Here is a 17915-nt window from a genome sequence, read left to right on the forward strand (position 1 = left end):
AGGCCCAGCAGAGGATCTACTTCCTGCATCTTCTGAGGAAGCACAGCCTGCCACAGAAGCTGTTGAGGCAGTTGTACACAGGAATCGTTGAATCAGTACTGTGTACCTCCATCAAAATCTAGTTTGGTACAACCATATAAAAGGGGCAAACTCCGGCTGCCACGAAGATTCAGGATGGCCGGAAAAATCGGCAGTACCTCTTTACCCACCCTTGAAGACTTGCACTCTGCCAGAATTAAGAAAAGAACATGCAAAATCCTGTTGAACACTCCACATCCTGGTCACCACCTCATCCAGCTGTTTCCCTCAGCTAGGTGCTACTGAACAATGCAACTAAAACAAGCAGACATTCCAACAGCTGCTTCGCCTCTTCCCATTGCCAATCGATAGAGGAAAAGTGACTATGTATTAGATATATTGTGTTTTTATGGCTCTAAAGTATTTACTCCCAACATGACTATTGTCGTACAAAAGCAGCTCCAACTACCAGAGATGTATTCCTTGTGTATTTTTCACATACTTGGCAAATAATGACCATTCAGACTCAGATTATCATGAAAAAAAAAAAAAAAGATTGGAATTCACAAGGGATAAGTGGCATGGAAAATGAACAGGAACTCAATCACTGCATTGAGTCTTTTTTTATTAGTACAATGCAAGATGAGTCGTGTGTTGTTCTCTATTATTTTCATTGTAAATATTCTTTGCAAATGCTGTTTTCCAATTGGTTCATGATTGTTTTGTTAAATTTTTTTCCGACCAGATAAGTAAGGAAGCAATCTCGTCTTTGTTGCTTTTATCACAAAAAGGAAGACAATGAGTTGTCACCCCTTACTGAAGTCTAAGCAAAACAATTACTGTACCTCCATGATACAGAAGTGAGCGAGACAGTGAAGCAAAGGAAAGCAAAACAATTATCTTTCTTCAGTTGCATTCAGCTTATCTTTATCGAAAAAAAAAAAAAAAAAGCCACCAGTCACAACATGGAACAATAAAGCATATCAAGGTTGGATGAAACTATCCATCCATCCATTTATTTTCAACACCATTCATCCTGGATAGGGTCGCGGGGTGCTGGAGCCTATCCATGGTCACTTTGGGCGGCAGGCGGACACCCTGAACTAGTCACCAGTCAGTCACAGGACACATATAGTAGACTCGGACAATCATAAGTATTCACATTCACATAGACACTGATTGGTAATTGAATCCACGTTGCCCACACCAAAGTCAAGGGAGTGTAACACTAGACCACCAGTGACCCTGTATAAAATCAATAGAGTATTATTTGGGTTGTACAAAAACGGCAATTTTCAAACAATTTAAATATATTTTTAAAAAGATAAAAGGTCTACTCTGAAGTTTTTTTTTGTTTTGGTCCGCATGTGGCGGGTTGGGGAACTAAAAGGGAGACTCACAGAAGGAATCATTCAAGCTAAGGACCCCACTAATCAGACTTCTGCAGTAACTTTCACTTCCCATGGATAATGTCAGACAGGTGTATGAAGAGTTGGTGGTTCTAGGTGCCCTTTTTGCCCTAGAGGTCTAAGGTGGCTCTCTCTTTCTTTTAGTTTTTTTTTTTTTTAATTCAAATATGCGTGAGTGTATGTAATAATGTCTGAGACAATTCAACAATAAACTGTTTTAGTTGTATTAAGTTATAATCTATGAAGGTATTCATTATGTTATACATGCTTGAATAGGGCAAGAGTGCACGTGAGAGGGGAGCAGTTTTGGTGAGTTTTTCTGCGTGCCCCTGAGCTGCCTAAATACGAGTGAGATTAATTTTTATCAGACAAAAGGTTACACAAGTTTCACCAAAATCAGAGGAAGAAAACAACGCAGCACTGAGTATTTCTCACTCATACATACAAACAGAATTTAACAGCCACATTAAATTCATTTTTAACATGCGGAGACACAGATTTTCCAAGCTATGATTGAATAAATCAAATGCCATTGCTCCCACATGAAAAATCTGATAAAATCTTGGATGAAAAACCATGAAAGTTGAGTAACTCTTAGCATGTAAACGTTGACAATATATGACAAATTAATACAATAGGTCACGTTCACGTTAAGAGGGATAATGTGGAGTGAGTGAGGGAGTGGTACAAGTCGATCGGCAAAGAGGTGTCTGTGTGACTCGTTGGGTTACTTGACTCCAGTCCAGACCTTCCAAATCAAAAGGTAGCATTTTGGTACAATATATAGACAATAGATATCGTGAAGTCAAATTGGAGCCCAGATGAAAGACTGATATTGTTAACGACAGTGTTTGCTACCTTTCTTGATAGTTACAATATTTTTTATCTCATAACCAAAGCCACACAGAGGTTTGTTCATATTTACGGGACATTTTTTGGAAAATTACTGATCTGAGCCTCATATGTTGATCAGACTTTTGATTTAAGGTTTTGTTGGGCCATAAAAATTCAAACAGGCCTGAGCAGGCACTCGTTGTGGATGACTGGGATCGTGTTTGATTCCAAACGTGTTGAAAATGGGCAATAAAATGTTGATGACTTTGCCAAAAGCTGAAGTCCGTGAATGAATGAAGTGAGATTTTATTTACTGTTCGGGAGAAGGTGATTAATTAATGAATAGCTTTACACTGAAAAAAAAAAAAAAAAAATCTACATAATTACAAAATAATGCTGTGCCATGGATGGAGAATGTGAGGTGCACAATCTTTGAAAATTTATTTTTCAATTATGTTCCAATGAAAACTAAAACAATTCTTGAGAGGCATGACGTGAGAATTGTATTTTGACCAAAATATAGTTGTGAGAGGCATACAAAATCCTAATATTGTAATCTACAAAATCGGTGTAATTTGCATACCAAATGCTAATTATTTGGTTTATTTTCATTACATTGAACAGTCGAAAAAGTGTGCACCTTTGCTAAAAGCTGCAAGCCCTGTGTCTTTAGTCTCTTATTGCGTTTTTATGAATAGCCTCCAATGCTCTACTGAAGTATTACGAACTTTTGTTCAATGTGCCATCCTTTCCAGCTATGAGCACCTGCCCTTCCCAAGGTCTCTGCTGCACCCTCCTAAGCTCAGCTGTCAATATTTTTACCTTACTGTATTTATAAAAGAAATATAAATTTTTATTATTTTTATGATATTTGAAAATGTAATTGGATATGGGCAAATTAAACTATTTCTGCATTTGGCAAAACAAGTTGAAGCACTTCCTTGGAAGTCTGGTAAATGGTGAAACCCTACAACAGGAAACCGGGCCTATGCTCAAGTAGGAATTTTAAACATTTGTTTAACAATGATGTCACCATTGAGGCACCAAAGCTGGCAAAATATCAAATGTTGGGCTTTACATATATAACAACATTCATTCATTCATCTGTTCCACTTATCCACACTAGGAATGTGGGCATGCAGGAGCCTTTCCCAGCTACTTTCACCCTGAACTGGCCATCAGCCAATCGAAGGCCGAATATAAACAAACCACTCACACTCACACCTATGGGTAACTAAGAGCCTTCAATATGTGCCCTGCAATTGGTTTGCAACCAGTTCAGACTGTACCCCATCTCTTGCCCTAAGATTGCTGGGAAAGGCTTCAGCACTCCTACAACCCTTGTAAGGATAAGCGGCTCAGAAAATGGTTCATTTGAATTAACCCACCCTGAATGTTTTTGACCTGTGCGATGAAACCAGAGTACCTGGGGAAAAAAAAAAACCCACACAGGCACAGGGGAGAACATACAAACTCCATACATGCGTGGCCAGGATTTGAACCTCTGCCCTCAGAACTGTGAGGCGGATGTGCCAACCAGTCCATTATTTGCAGAAATACTGTAAACAATGCACACAGATTTAACTTGCTCGGATACAAATCACATAAAACAAAATTTGAGCCAGTTTGGCTTCAAAACAGCATGTTGTCAATCTGTAGTTATGCTTATAATTGTAGCATTAACAGAAAGACTGCTAACCTGTTTTCTGCTTTTGGTCATGTGACTTTCCACAGACAGCAGATGGAGTTGTAAACTGTAGTTCTCAATTTTCTTTTCAAGAAACAGGGAGAGTACATTTTCACCGAATATTTTTTTGTTTTGTTTTTTTTATTCAGCTGCCATCATTCTTTGCTCAGCCTTCAACGCTGAAAAAACAGCAGCTCAATTGTAAGGCTGAGTGTTGTTTTTGTGTTCTTCCCTTCATTAGACTTTGGAATGAAAGGGTGCTAAACATTGCTTCTACACTCTAATATTCCTTTTTGCGTTTGCCAAATTTGGGTGCATTTATGTAACAGCTGGACTAGGTAATTATTTTTTAGAATTGATGTGTGCAGTAGCGGCTTTTATATATGTTCAGTTAAAAAAAAAAAAAAAAAAACTTCATATCTACTTTTGAATTCTGGCTCTCTTTCCCTCATGCAATTATATTCAACATTAAAGCTTTCAATCAAAATCAGTGGTGCAGTTTTACTTAGTGTGTCTTTCCCAAATTGTTTTGAATAGTCCAGACACTTTCAATAAGTTGAGAAAGTGATTGTGACTATTGCCTCCTATGTGGACCAACCAGTCAAAATGTAAACTTCATAGTAGATGTTCTAGTGGCTGTCAGGTTTGTTCATCGCATATGAATCTTCTATGGGTATATTTTTCGAACTCCCCTTCAACCGACATCCATCACCCCCCCAAAGCCTCGGGCACCTCAAAAAGGAAAACAAAAATGAGTACTTTATATCTTTGGTCTTTAAGTGGAGTGAGCCATTAATATCTTGCTACTGTGCATCACTTAATTTGGAATATTAAAAGGAACTCCTGGTACCAAAAAGAAAAAAAAAAAAAATCTGTCAATATCTTTCTCATGAGATCCAAGCAAAACCTAAGCAGCACACCCACAGAGGTTTGACTGATGGAGCATCTCTCTCCAGTTTCATGGCCACACAAAGTAGTTCACAATTTCAAGAGAAAACAGTGAGAGCAGATAGATTCACACAACAGACAAGATGAGAGTTCTACCTTTTTTTCCACGCCTCTTAAATTTAAATGTATCAGTGCAATCACAAGCTTAGCTGGTCTACCAACAGCTTGACTAAGTCTTTAACTGTTCCGCTCCAATGTATTATTATCGCTGTAGTTAGCTTCTTTCTTGTCAGAAATTAAGAGATTACCACCCAGGTTACGAGCACATAATTGTCCTGGACTATTGTTCTTTCTGAGGGCACCAAGTAAGCCAGGGGAAATTTTTCGACTGGTTAATGTTTCCACACAACATCTGGCAAGAAAAGGCTTCATGGCTTGTATCCCTTCTGTTTTTCCGGTAACACTGCTTAAACCTATTCTGGCCACAAGACTGCCTGGCTGTATGTAAGCATTAGAACCAAAAAACAAGTGGAAAAAAAAAAAAAAGTATCAGCCAACCGCTTGACTCAAAAACATTTATTAATCTTTGTTAAAACCATGTTTTGGAATAGAAGTCTTAGGTCAGATGAAGCATATCTTTATGTCTTTACCGTGCAAAAGCGTGTATTCAGATGCATTCCTCCAACTAGGCAAAACTAAAACAAGTAAACAATACACAAAAGTAAAATAAACTCAGTTGTGGAAGGTACATAAACCCTTTTTTACGGTGGATGGGAAGTGCAAAACAATACACTAAGTTGTGAAACACTTTTGCATTTCAAGAATTCAAACAAATTAGTTTAGGTTCCAAAAAAAAAAAAAAAATTACAGTGAATTTCAGAAAAATTAACAAAAGCTGATGCCTATTAATAGTGACACACGTGTGTGTTTAAATGCAGATACAATTTACTGAATAGCTAGAAAAATAATATAATTATGTGTGAGTTAGCATACAAACATCAGCACCTCTGATTTAAGTCAATGTCTTAAAGCGCTATCTTCCTTTCCCTCGGTTGGTTTATGCATCAAGATTCAAGGCGCTACATGATTGTTCTTCAAGTGACAACCAATGACTCTCTCACAGATGGATGGCCTTAATTTCTCCTAGTTTCCTTTTAATTTACAGGAATCCTTCTGCGCTTAGCCTGAATATTTCTCTCTGATAAAGAGTTGACAACTTTGTCAAAGGACACCCTCTCGAGATGTTACCTCATTAGATCCGTGACACGCAACATGACACCAATTACCTACCAGATAGAACTTAAAGGCTTTTTTTCATGTTTACACTCAGGTTATTTACTTGCAAAGGGAAAGGATATTCAACGGAATCATCAATGTTTTATCAATTCAGATTTATGAATTTTTCATCAGCCAAGAGATTCTTCAAATATGAGCCAAGGCAACTTAAGGGAGGCATGCTGAGAGCTTGACAGTGGTTCTGGGCTGCTTTATATGCACTCCTTCAAGTGCTGCTCTCTGTCTCTTTTGTTTTTGCATGAACAATGTTAACTTTCTTTGCCATTCTAAAAGCTTTGCTCAACGTTTCTTGAAATTCTGCTGTGTACTGCACAGAAGCAAACTACATTATTCAGTTGTTGTTTGAGGCTGCATAAAACATCTTTACTCCTGTAGACAATGTGACACACCAACTGTGGTTGGCATTTTTCTCTTTTTTTTTTTTCCATGGGCATTGTGCCTTTGCGCCTTACAGGAATTCAAAACTACATTGACAATGCTGCCTCAATTACAATGTTACCAAATGATGGTGCCATATGCTACCCGCGTTTTATGTTTGTTTTGTTATTTTTAAACCCACTTGTTAGTATGTTTAGTTCCAGTTCCAGCCCGATTCTTCAGGCCAAACATTTTACTCTTTCCTGCAGAGCCTCCACGAGGGTAGTTCCTCAGGGACAGTCTGCTCCGGACTTCATACATGGCTGATGTGCTGGCTACCATTCAATCCCAGAGTGAGTGCTCTGAATGATCTACAAAAATCGAGTCCACTTGTCTATACTCATATATAAATATGGCATCTAAAAATGGACAACTTTAGTTCATGTTGTTTCTATTCAAGGCTCTGCATACTGATATTAATGTTCAGGTTTATTCACAAGATGAATTTTGAGTTTCCAACACTCCTGCATTACCTGCCTGCCTTTGCTACATTCCCGAATATTTGACATCGTCGGTTACTCCAAATAGTTGGGCAGTAAGGTGCTGATACCCACATGTAGAGGAAGCTCTGAGTTTGTGATTTTCAAAGTGCTCATTATAATCAAGAGATGCCACTTGAGATTATCTGTGGTGGTCAACGTGAAATCACAAAAATCATAAATTCTCGAAGATCAGTTGCAGAACCTGGGAACAACTTTTTTTTTTTTTTTTTAAATCGTAAAGTCAGAAGGGGTGATTTGTTAGTCATGTAATGCATATAAATATTTGCAGAAAAAGGGTCAGTGGAAGACCCAAAAAAGTGGGGGGAGCTTGGCCTTTTTGGGACACTTTTTCACTCTGAAGGTGCAATTCTGTCCTTAAAAAAATTTTGTCCTTAAAAAGATTTTGTCGATCGGGTTGGTAGTTCTGATCAAAGTTCTGCTGACTATTTTTTTTTTTTTTTTTTAAATCACCTGATTCCCATACCGTAGGTAACTTAAAGCAGAGACACGTCTCCACCTCTCCCCCGTTTCACCGCCTCATTGCAAAAATAAGACCTTCAGTCTTCTTGAAATTCATACCTATTATGACCTACACAAAGATACTATAACATGATTAATATGAAGAATAAATTTTGCTTAATCGCAACAACGACCAACCAAATCTATACTGAAAAACAGAAACTTGACAATGACAAATTTTGGGCATAAGCCCAGCACATTGTGAACATTACGTCAATCATTACGTGATTTAAGAATCTATTTATTCCACGACCAAGACTGTAACTCCTTTTACGTATACTGTATATCAGATAAAGCTTTTCCATTTAAATATATTATAATGCCACTAATCTGCTCCAGTTTTTTTTTTTTCTAGGTACTCTGATTTCCCCCCGCATCCCAAAAACATGCAGGGTAGGTCAACTGAAGACTCTGAATTGCCCATAGGTGTGAATGTGAATGGTTGTTTGTGTACAGTATGTGCGCGATGCGATTGCCAGGCAACCAGGTCAGCGTGTACCCTGGCTCTTGCCTGCAGTTAGCTGGGATTGGCTACGGCACAGCCACGACAGGATTGGGGGTTTGTAGTGGAGAAAATGGATGAACAGAAGATAAAATTAATGTTATTTTCTCATTGATTTTACAGGTACCAGTAGATCAGTAAATTAGAATATAGAAATAAAACTGTCAATTTATTTCAGAACTCGTATTGTACATTATATAGATTAATTAAACAATTGTGAATATGCTTGATAGTTGGTAAATTTCTGCCGATTTTAACTTTACAAATTAGTCTGTTTCTTAATTGGTTATGTAATATTCTTGTTTTTAGAGGGTGAATTTGTGGTTTTGTGTGCTGGAAACTACAATCATCATCATCATCATCATCTTGTCCCGCTTGCTTGAGTGCATGTTTTAATTGTTGGACATTGTCTTTGTTCCCACTGCAATCTCGTCGTACTGAACGCTCATGCAGAGAAAAATGCTTATGATCAATGTTCCCTCTAATTTTTCATCTGTCTGGGCATACAGACAAGATCCCTGAGCACACTGCGGACCACTGTGAGCAACATCAGAAGTGCTCACTGTGGCCACACACACACAAGTATCACACATCATCATAGAAGGTTTCATGGTTTATTAAAAGAAGCAAATTACAACAGCAAATTCCATTAGTTTACTTTTAATATCACTCACCTGGCCAACTTACAGTTTTATAACTGACATCATTTTCCTCCCTGAATTTGATGTACTGTATATGACTGCCATTTTGTGTCCTATGTCAATTCTGTGCGGCCATCTACTATTAGGGTATGTCAGGGTGCATTTTTAAACTTACACAATCCCTTTCTCATTTATTGAATTCACAAATTCAAAAGGTATAGTTTTTGTTTCGCCAGCTTTCTGTTTTACTTACATTGTCATGTGATCGTGGATTTGTTGAATGACAGCATTCTTCCTCTTCTTCTTTTCCTTTCGGCTTGTCCCATTAGGGGTCGTCACAGCGTGTCATCTTAGATTAACGCATATATTTATTTGCCACAGTTTTATGCCGGATGCCCTTCCTCACGCAACCCCTCTGCATTTAGCCAAGGAGAGAAGCTTACACCAACTGGTACTCCCAGGCAGTCTCCCAACCAAGTACGAACCAGGGCCAAACCCGCTTAGCTTCCAAGATATGACGAGATTGGGTGTTCTCAGGATAGCATAGCCATAAGCGTTGGACTGACATCATTGATGCATTCATTTTAATCTTCTTTTTCTTTCGGCTTGTCCCGTTCGGGGTCACCACAGCGTGTTATCTTTTTCCATTTAAGCCAATCCCGTGAATCCTCCTGTCTAATACCCACTGTCCTCATGTCCTCCCTCACAACGTCCATCAAGCTTTTCTTTGGTCCTCCTCTCACTCTTTTCCCTGGCAGCTCAATCCTCAGCACCCTTCTACCAACATACTCACTCTCTCACCTCTGGACATGTCAAAACCATCGAAGTCTGTTCTCTCTCACGTTGTCTTCAAAACATCCAACTTTGGCTATCCCTCTAATGAGCTAATTTCTAATCCTATCCAACCTGTTCACACCGAGCGAGAACCTCAACATCTTCATTTCTGCTACCTCAGGTTCTGCTTCCTGTTATTTCTTCAGGGCCACCGTGTCTAATCGGTACATCATTGGCAGCCTCACCACTGTTTTATAAATTTTGCCCTTCTTCCTGGCGGATACTCTTCTGTCCCATAGAACACCATACACCTACCGCCAACTGTTCCACCCACTGCAGATCACAATATCATCTGCGAACATCATGGCCCAAGGGGAATCCAGTCTAACCTCGTCTGTCAGCCTATCCATTACTACCGCAAACAGGAAGGAGCTCAGCACGGAACCCTGATGCAGTCACACCTCTACTTTAAATTCTTCTGACACACCAATGGCACATCTCACCGCTCTTTTGCTCCCCTCATGCATATCCTGTGCTATTCTAACATATTTCTCCGCCGCACCAGACTTCCATATGCAGTACCACAGATCCTCTTTTGGTACTCTGTCATAGGATTTCTCTAGGTCTACAAAGATACAATGTAGCTCCTTCTGACTTTTCCACGACCATCCTTAAGGCAAATAGTGCATCTGTGGTACTCTTTCAAGGCATGAAACCATACTTTCGCTCGCAGATACTTCTGTCCTGAGTCTAGCCTCCACGACTCTTTCCCATAATGTCATTGTGTGGCTCATCATCTTTATTCCTCAGTAGTTTCCACAATTCTGAACATCGCCTATGTTCTTAAAAATGGGGACTAGCACACTTTTCCTCCATTCTTCTGGCATCTTCTCTCCCACTAGTATTCTATTGAACACGTTGGTCAAAACTCCACAGCCACCTCACCAAATTGCTTCATGCATGATGCATTCATGTTAATGCCACGTAAAATATTGCCAATGGGAACTTTAACTTGCTCAGGGTCAGATTCCTGTGTGTGTGTGACAGCCAGTTCTTTTTCTCTCGGTTATTTGCGCTATCTCGTAATAATGTGCCAATCCTTTTTCCCATCTTGAGTCTTTGTATAATTCAAATAGCATTCAAATGACTTTTCTGCTGAATGTGTTGCTTGAGGTAGTCCAGCTTCCATGGACAACTTGAGCGTCGCTGCATGTTAGGCAGAGCACTTTTTCCTCACTCGAAAAAAAAAAGGTCTCTCAGAGTTTCACTGCTTGTTCTTCTGTTCTTCTGCACATACTCCGACAGCCATTCCATCTTAAAAGAACCGCAGTTCTTTTTTACTTTGGTTTGGGGAGCCGACGCATCACATTTACGACTCGCTCATTTCGCCATTACATGGGGTTAGCATTAGCATTACTGAACTCCACCACACTGTTATTGTTATGGAGTGTGTATGAGCACATCACATGCGCAAGTACTGTCAATGCCGTGATTGTGATTTGCATCGTATCGTATGTTTGGCTTGACAGCTGTCACTCACCGAATTACACCACAAAATGATACAGGAAAAAGCGTATATCAAATTCATTTGCAGTGTGTTCACTACGCCGGATAGGTTTTCTTGTGCGCTGAGAGTGTGCGAGAAGTGCGCAATTGCACAGCTTAGAGGGAACATTGCTTATGATTTCCATTTGAGTTAAAAGCGACCTGCTGCAATATCATTGGCTGGCTGCTGCTACATAATTGTCGATGTCTTTCAGATAAGACGCACAACAATGCACACCTTGAAAGCCATTATCTACACACCCCCCCCCACATACGTACAGGGCAGTACACAGATGTCTGGCCAGTGACAACCACTTAGCCATATTGGCGCTATAAAACATGGTAAAAGCAGATAAAAGTGTGGAATTTGGGAAATTTGAAAGTACTGTCCTGTCCTGTACATGCACCTAAGCAAAGCACTGGTTAACTCCTTGACCAGTCATTCTTTTGACTTCACTCTATTTGTCAATGTGTGCTCATATCTACATTTTCCATTTTATGTTATCAGATTTATTTTATATATTTTATTATTAAGAAGTTAGTTGCAAATGACATTTTGTTACTGAGAAGCTTAATCCTGGGAGATGACAGCTGTTGTTTGAGAAGGATTTAGTATTACTTGCATTGTCTATCTCTATTAGTAGGTATGTTGTTAAAATTCACAAACCACCTGTAACACAAACAGACATAACACTAACACATCTATCATTGCATAGAGGATAGCGACACGGATAAAATGAGCTCGAGTTTTTAAAAACTGGAAATTAATTGAGGATTTCATGCTACTTTTTATGTTGCAAATTGGCCCAGATTTACTCGTCTCAAAATCAATGCAAATTAAAAGGAAATTTGCGTTTAATACCTTGACTCATTGGTAGAAAAATGCACTTGTGTTTATGTTGGTTGAAACAAAAATGTCACGTTTAATGTCATGCAACGTTTCAACAGGAGCGTCCGCTCGTGCCAACTAACTTTTCAGGCCAAATTGAGAGCAAGTGCAGCGTTAGAATTATGTACCGTAATTTCTTGAGGTTTTCTTCCCCCAAAAAATTGTCAATCATGCACATTATACATGGAGCAAATGAAAGAGGTGGAGCCTTTCATTCCAATGTGACTGTGGTACATATGACTGCATATACAGTTCTGCTCAATGAATGCCATTAAAATAAATGATTTTCATTTGGGCCTTTTTGTTTTCTTTAAAGAATTATATCCATATTACAAATTCTGGTTGGATTATGAAACATATAAGCACAACTGTGTTTTCTCATTTACTAAATAAAAGTAGGGGTGTGGATTTCAAAATCAATCCCTTCTCATAGACCTTCCAAGCAGTCAGCCTCGTCACCCAAAGATCTCACACACATACACACATACACACACACACACACACCACACACACACACACGTACGATTACATTTACTCTTGAGTAACGCTGCTTGGGAGAGGTGGTGTATTTTAATAGTCATTCTTAAGGAGGGAACGTGTTATTTTATGCATTTAAACATTTTTCTTTATGCATTTGAACTGAAGTGAAATCATACAAAAATCTGATCCTAATGATTTCCTCATTCAAATTTGATCAGTGGACTAAATCATGTAAAGATCAGAAAGTCCGTTATCAATTGCTTTCTAAAAACTCAATCTGAGTCATCAGAACAAACCAACCTGTTCACCAACTATCCTCGGAGCTGTTTACATAGTGATGTACTGTATCTCAATTAGCAATGCTCTGCATACTTAAAAAAAAAAAAAAAAAAAGAGAAAAAAATGAGACTGGGAAAACAGCTCTCATCCCCTGAGTGCTGTAAACTACCACATCATTAAATGTCACCTAAAGCAAGCAATCTTCAAATGAGCTAATCATCATGCAATCATGTTGATGGGCAGGCTCCCTAATCGTTTACCCACAAGTCACATTGTTGATCACTCCAAAATTGGTGTAACGTTTTCCAATCCAGAATGTTATAAAGAGGATGGAGACAAGTGCAGGTTTTGGAAAAAAAAAAAAAACAGGTGGTGCAGCAGGTGCAGCAGACAGAGCAGCCCTGGAAGATGCGATAAGATGTCGTCATATAAGGAGAAGACAGGGGGGGGGGGGGGATAATTTGAGCAAAGGTCACTTAGAGGTGCTTCTTTATAGAGATAATCTCTAACATCTTTGCGTCGCCCAAAACAAAATCCATTACATGCCCTACACATGTGACCATGTCACATTATGTAAAGCGCTTTGTGGTGCATTTCACTGGATGAAACGTGTTTCATAAATGAAATTCAGTTGACTGATTCGTAACAATGTTTGTTTTATCACTCAATATGTTTGTTTGACATATGCATATCAAAGCTCCAGTGTCAAAGAAAGATTAGAATCCATCAGAATCAATTTTTTTTCCCTATAATTTTATGCATAACATAGGTCACAATGTATCAGTGTTCGGTTGAAGGTTGACTGACATCTATGCGTTTTGGCGAGAAAATGCAATAGTCTTTGTACACCAAAACCACTTGCAAATGAAGGGATTTGAAACCAGCAACCATGTGATGTACTGTATTTTGTCAGTTAATATTCAAGAACCTGCTCATTTTGTGGCTGGTACTCACCTACTCATCCCAGGTGAGTGTCCACATTTCTGGGTTTTAAGCAAAGTGAATCAATTCTTGAAAAAGGGTTGTTTAAAGCCAAACTCTGATTCTAAAATCAGATATGGTCATGGAATCAAATTGTTTTGTTCAAAATCTTTTGGTAAAACTAATTTTAAAAAATTGGGTTTATTCTTAATGCTGCTCTTAAGTGTATTCAAGATGGATTTCAGGAACAGAACAAAAATCTAACTGGTCAAAGAAATATTTATCATCAAAGTATACATTTAAGATTAAAGTACTTCAAACTAGAGTATTGAAGGAGAAATAAACCTTTTAAAAGTTGTAAAAAATATTCTGAAAACAAGTTGGTGTGATTTCATTTTCAGATGCTTCGAGTGAATCATTGAGCTCATCACAGAGAGGAACATTCGGCTTTGTGGCATACCAATACAAACAAGTATTATGTTGCACCTTCCTTGGGTTTCAACTCACAAGCATCTGAGGAATGCAAAGCATCTTTTCAGAACTCCATTTATGCCCTCAGTTTGTTGACTGGCTTCAGCTTTCAAGGATGAAATTTTAAGTCTGAATTTAATTTGTCTGGTAAAAGCTAATCTAAAGGGGCTATGTTTTTACGTGCTTTTTGGTCCTTCAAATTAATAGAAAATGCGTTATGTCATGCTGGCTACTCTAACAGTTGTACCTTGTAAGCCTTCAGCGATGTGCAGTTTCATTTACAACATTCATTATCCTGATTTGGTTATCTTAAAAGTTTGAATCTGGATCAGACTGATCCCATCCAATTTTACTTTGAGCAACTGGGAAAGAAAAGGAACTTTGTACATATGCGGTCCATTTGAAACATGATCATGATCATGGACAGGAAAAACAAGAATTTCAAAATCTGGATCGTTTTGATCTAAATGACAGTTTTTGAACAACCGGGCCCAGGAAATTGTACTTCAAATGCTCAGTTTTCTCCTGGGAACTCCTGCTTGCTCACTTTCAAATAAAAAAAATGCATATTCGACTAACCGAAGACTTTAATATGTCCACAAATGAGAATGTTGACATGTGACTGTTCTGTTACTAGCATGGGGCCCAAGTGAAGTAACTGAGTGCGGTAATACTTTCCTGGGAAAAAAAAGCATGACTGCAACAAATGTCTTTTCAGATGTTACCCTTGTTTGCCAAGACAAAATGATATTCTCTCTCAATAACTCATTTGTTAATTTGAAATTAGTAAAAAATTACGACCATGTGTGTGTGTGTGTGTGTGTGTGTGTGTGTGTTGGTTTGGGAAAGGGCATATTGTGTGGACTTTCATTTCCTGAGGCGGAGTGTCACAGTGACACATGAACGGTCATCAGTCAATCATGTTGCCCTGTCAAGTTATATACTCCTCCATTTTCTGAGCCGCTTATCCTCATGAGGGTTGCGGGAGTGTTGGGGTCTATCCCAGCCATCATCAGGCAGGAGGCGGGGTACACCCTGAACTGGTTGCCAGCCAATCACAGGGCACAGAGAGACAGACAACAGTCACAGTCAAAATCACACCTAGGGGCAATTTAGAGTGTCCAATTAATGCATATTTTGCGGATGTGGCACTAAACCGAAGTGCCCGGAGGAAACCCACGCAGGCACGGAGAGGAGCTGCAAACTCAACACAGCTGGGGCCGGGTTTCGAACCCCAGTCCTCAGAAGAGTGAGGCCAACACCCTAACGGGTTTCGCCATCATGGCGCCTTGTCAAGTTAATGCTCTACTTATTTATTGAACTCCAGATAAAAAGGTGGGAGGTTCTACATTTTCTCCTCATTAAGCTTGTTGCAGCTGAGGTTTAAATTCAAGTGAGGTGCTTGAAATTGTCCCCAAAAAGAGTTCAATTGCTCTTCTCTCTTTTGTAGATTATAAAACCATTTTCTCTAATTGACTTGGAGCCACAAGCTGTTTAAGGAGGATGGTGACAGCTATAAAACCTTGTGATACTTTACCAGCACAACCCTGAGTAGCCCATTCAATTTAAACACAGCACAGGAATGAATCACTGTAGAAAAAGGCAGAGCATCATTTTTGTAAATTATTCTTCCTGATCTATATTACAGGAACACTGTTTGAGAAAAGGCATGTGTGGTCCTTCCACTCTCAGCGTCCATTTTTTTGGGCAATTGTTCACTCATTTTGAATTTGATTCTTCAGAAATTATCCCAAAAAGCTGGGACCCAAAGTCACTTGAAATCATACATTGAAAAATATTGTTCTTGAACTTTTGGACTATTTGCTCAAGTAGTTAGCTGTACACAAGTTGTGAACCTCACCCCATTCTTGCTTGTGAACAACTGAGCCTTGTTCCACACCTCATTTTTGAGCATTCATCAGCGTTTTGTTTTTTTTTTTTTGCACCTGCCACAATATTTTTGCTGTGTGTTGCCAGCATAAAACGGAAAGTGAAGGTATAATTGCCCAAAAAAAAAAATCAATTTGAAAAATATATCTTATCCTGGTCATGTATTCTCCCAATTATAGGTTGAAAAATAATTGCTGTATTCTAGTTTTTATTGATGTTTTGTCCCTGCTTGATGGGGATTTGGGTTTCTGGTATCCAATACATTTGATCATAATCACATGATACTGCACATATAGAAATGCTGACGATGAGTATACAGGCTTCGCTTTTCATACTTTTTGTGCAGAAGCCTTCATCACGTTCATCAAAGTTATTCATTTTCTAGCCATGTGTGTCCTCTCCCGAGACGTGACAAACCCATGCTAACAGCTCCTCAACGTGTTTTCCTAAACCACTTCTTCTCAAGGTAAGTGACAACTCGCCTTCTTGTGTAGACGTTGCTAAATTTTCATGGGTTGTGCTTTATCTGATGTTCTTAGGTGCTTTAGTATAAAGGTTTGTTTGCATGTTCCCAAGGCTGAAGCTTTGAAGACTTTTAATAGACATAGCAGGCCAAGCATGTTATCATATACTGTAACTAATTTTTTTATAGTTGTATCTAAATGACAAGCTTCCCTCTAACTTTGTCCCTTTCAAATTTAGTTACATATTATATAAAATTCCACTACCTTTAACGTTTGTGTACAACAAGACGTTTCGAATTGAGGACTCTTATTTAATTCCTGAAGCAAACTTCAGATAATGATAGAGAGGTTTTACATCACTTTTTCCTCAAGTTGTACACATCTAACACGAGAGGTGGTCGCCCCTTGAGACAGAAATAGCTTGATAACATTGAACATAGATCACGCTTGTTTTTTTTTTTTTTGTTTCCCTTAAATCAGCTTTATCCAAAAATCAATATACGATACATACATGTGTGCCTGTGTATACATACAATATGTATACATCAAACACATAAAAAGATTATAGGACAGTGTAGTGTGCTATTTTGTTATGCAGTATTTTTAAAGGGTACTAAATTATGAGCGCTAGATGAGAGTTTGATGCCCTCATAAGGACACACTACACAGGCACATTTTATTGCCTGGTCATCATTACACATTGCCTTTAATTTGACAGCAAGGACGTAATTGTAACACGTCTGTGCCTTTTAGAGATATCCCCTTTATGTACGATGAAAAATTTAGATTCCATCGAGGTTCCTTTGAGGAGGGGACCAATGTCTCGCATCCTCCTCCAGTGTAGGACAGCCAGGAAGCTCATACATTAAAGATGAAAGATTTGATAACCTTCATTGATTTTGGTGGCACTGTAAGCCTTTATTGTCGTAGTATTGCTCAGATACTACATAGTGCATAGTCTGTGACTTGCCCGTAGCCTGCCTGGATGAGACGTGGTCATGTCTGTGTCATATGCATCCTGCCTCGAGTCTGTAGACGAGGTATGAATAGAAACTACAATCTTAGAAGGGAGGGGGACATCAAACCTTCAGTTATTTGCAAATGTTTTAAGAAGCTGCATAAATTGTCCAAAAAAATAACATGTTTAATTCTCTCTTTTCAGTCATAGCTGGGTTGATTTCCAAAATCTGTCACGAGCCTGCGATTTGGTCAAGGAAACAGGAGGACTTTTTTCTGTTGGTGTTAATTACTTTTTTCCCCCCCAGTGGTAGTCTACTTCTGATTTGACTCTGTATTTTCGTTATTGGTTTTTGCTGCTCTGCTGTTTTCACTATTTTTCTGTTTAGTTTCTTGTGTACTTTCTATTTCGATGCTGAGCTCTCGTGGTGCTTCACCCATCAATCCATCTCAGTTTATTCAATGTTCACTGCTTAAAAGTGTTTCTGCGTCAACCCATTGTTGACATTGTTTTTCATTATTGTGATTTGTTTCGCTCACGTTTGCATGCTC

The 17915-nt window shown here is 38.8% G+C and overlaps 1 protein-coding gene across 2 annotated transcripts in view; it reads right to left on the minus strand.

Moving 5' to 3' along the window:
- Positions 1-17915, minus strand: part of LOC133498273 (protein kinase C-binding protein NELL1-like) — a 216065-nt gene that overhangs the window by 187456 nt on the left and 10694 nt on the right. The gene's annotated exons all lie outside the window — the stretch shown is intronic.

Source organism: Syngnathoides biaculeatus, chromosome 3, assembly GCF_019802595.1.
Source record: "Syngnathoides biaculeatus isolate LvHL_M chromosome 3, ASM1980259v1, whole genome shotgun sequence".
Taxonomy (NCBI): Eukaryota; Metazoa; Chordata; class Actinopteri; order Syngnathiformes; family Syngnathidae; genus Syngnathoides; species Syngnathoides biaculeatus.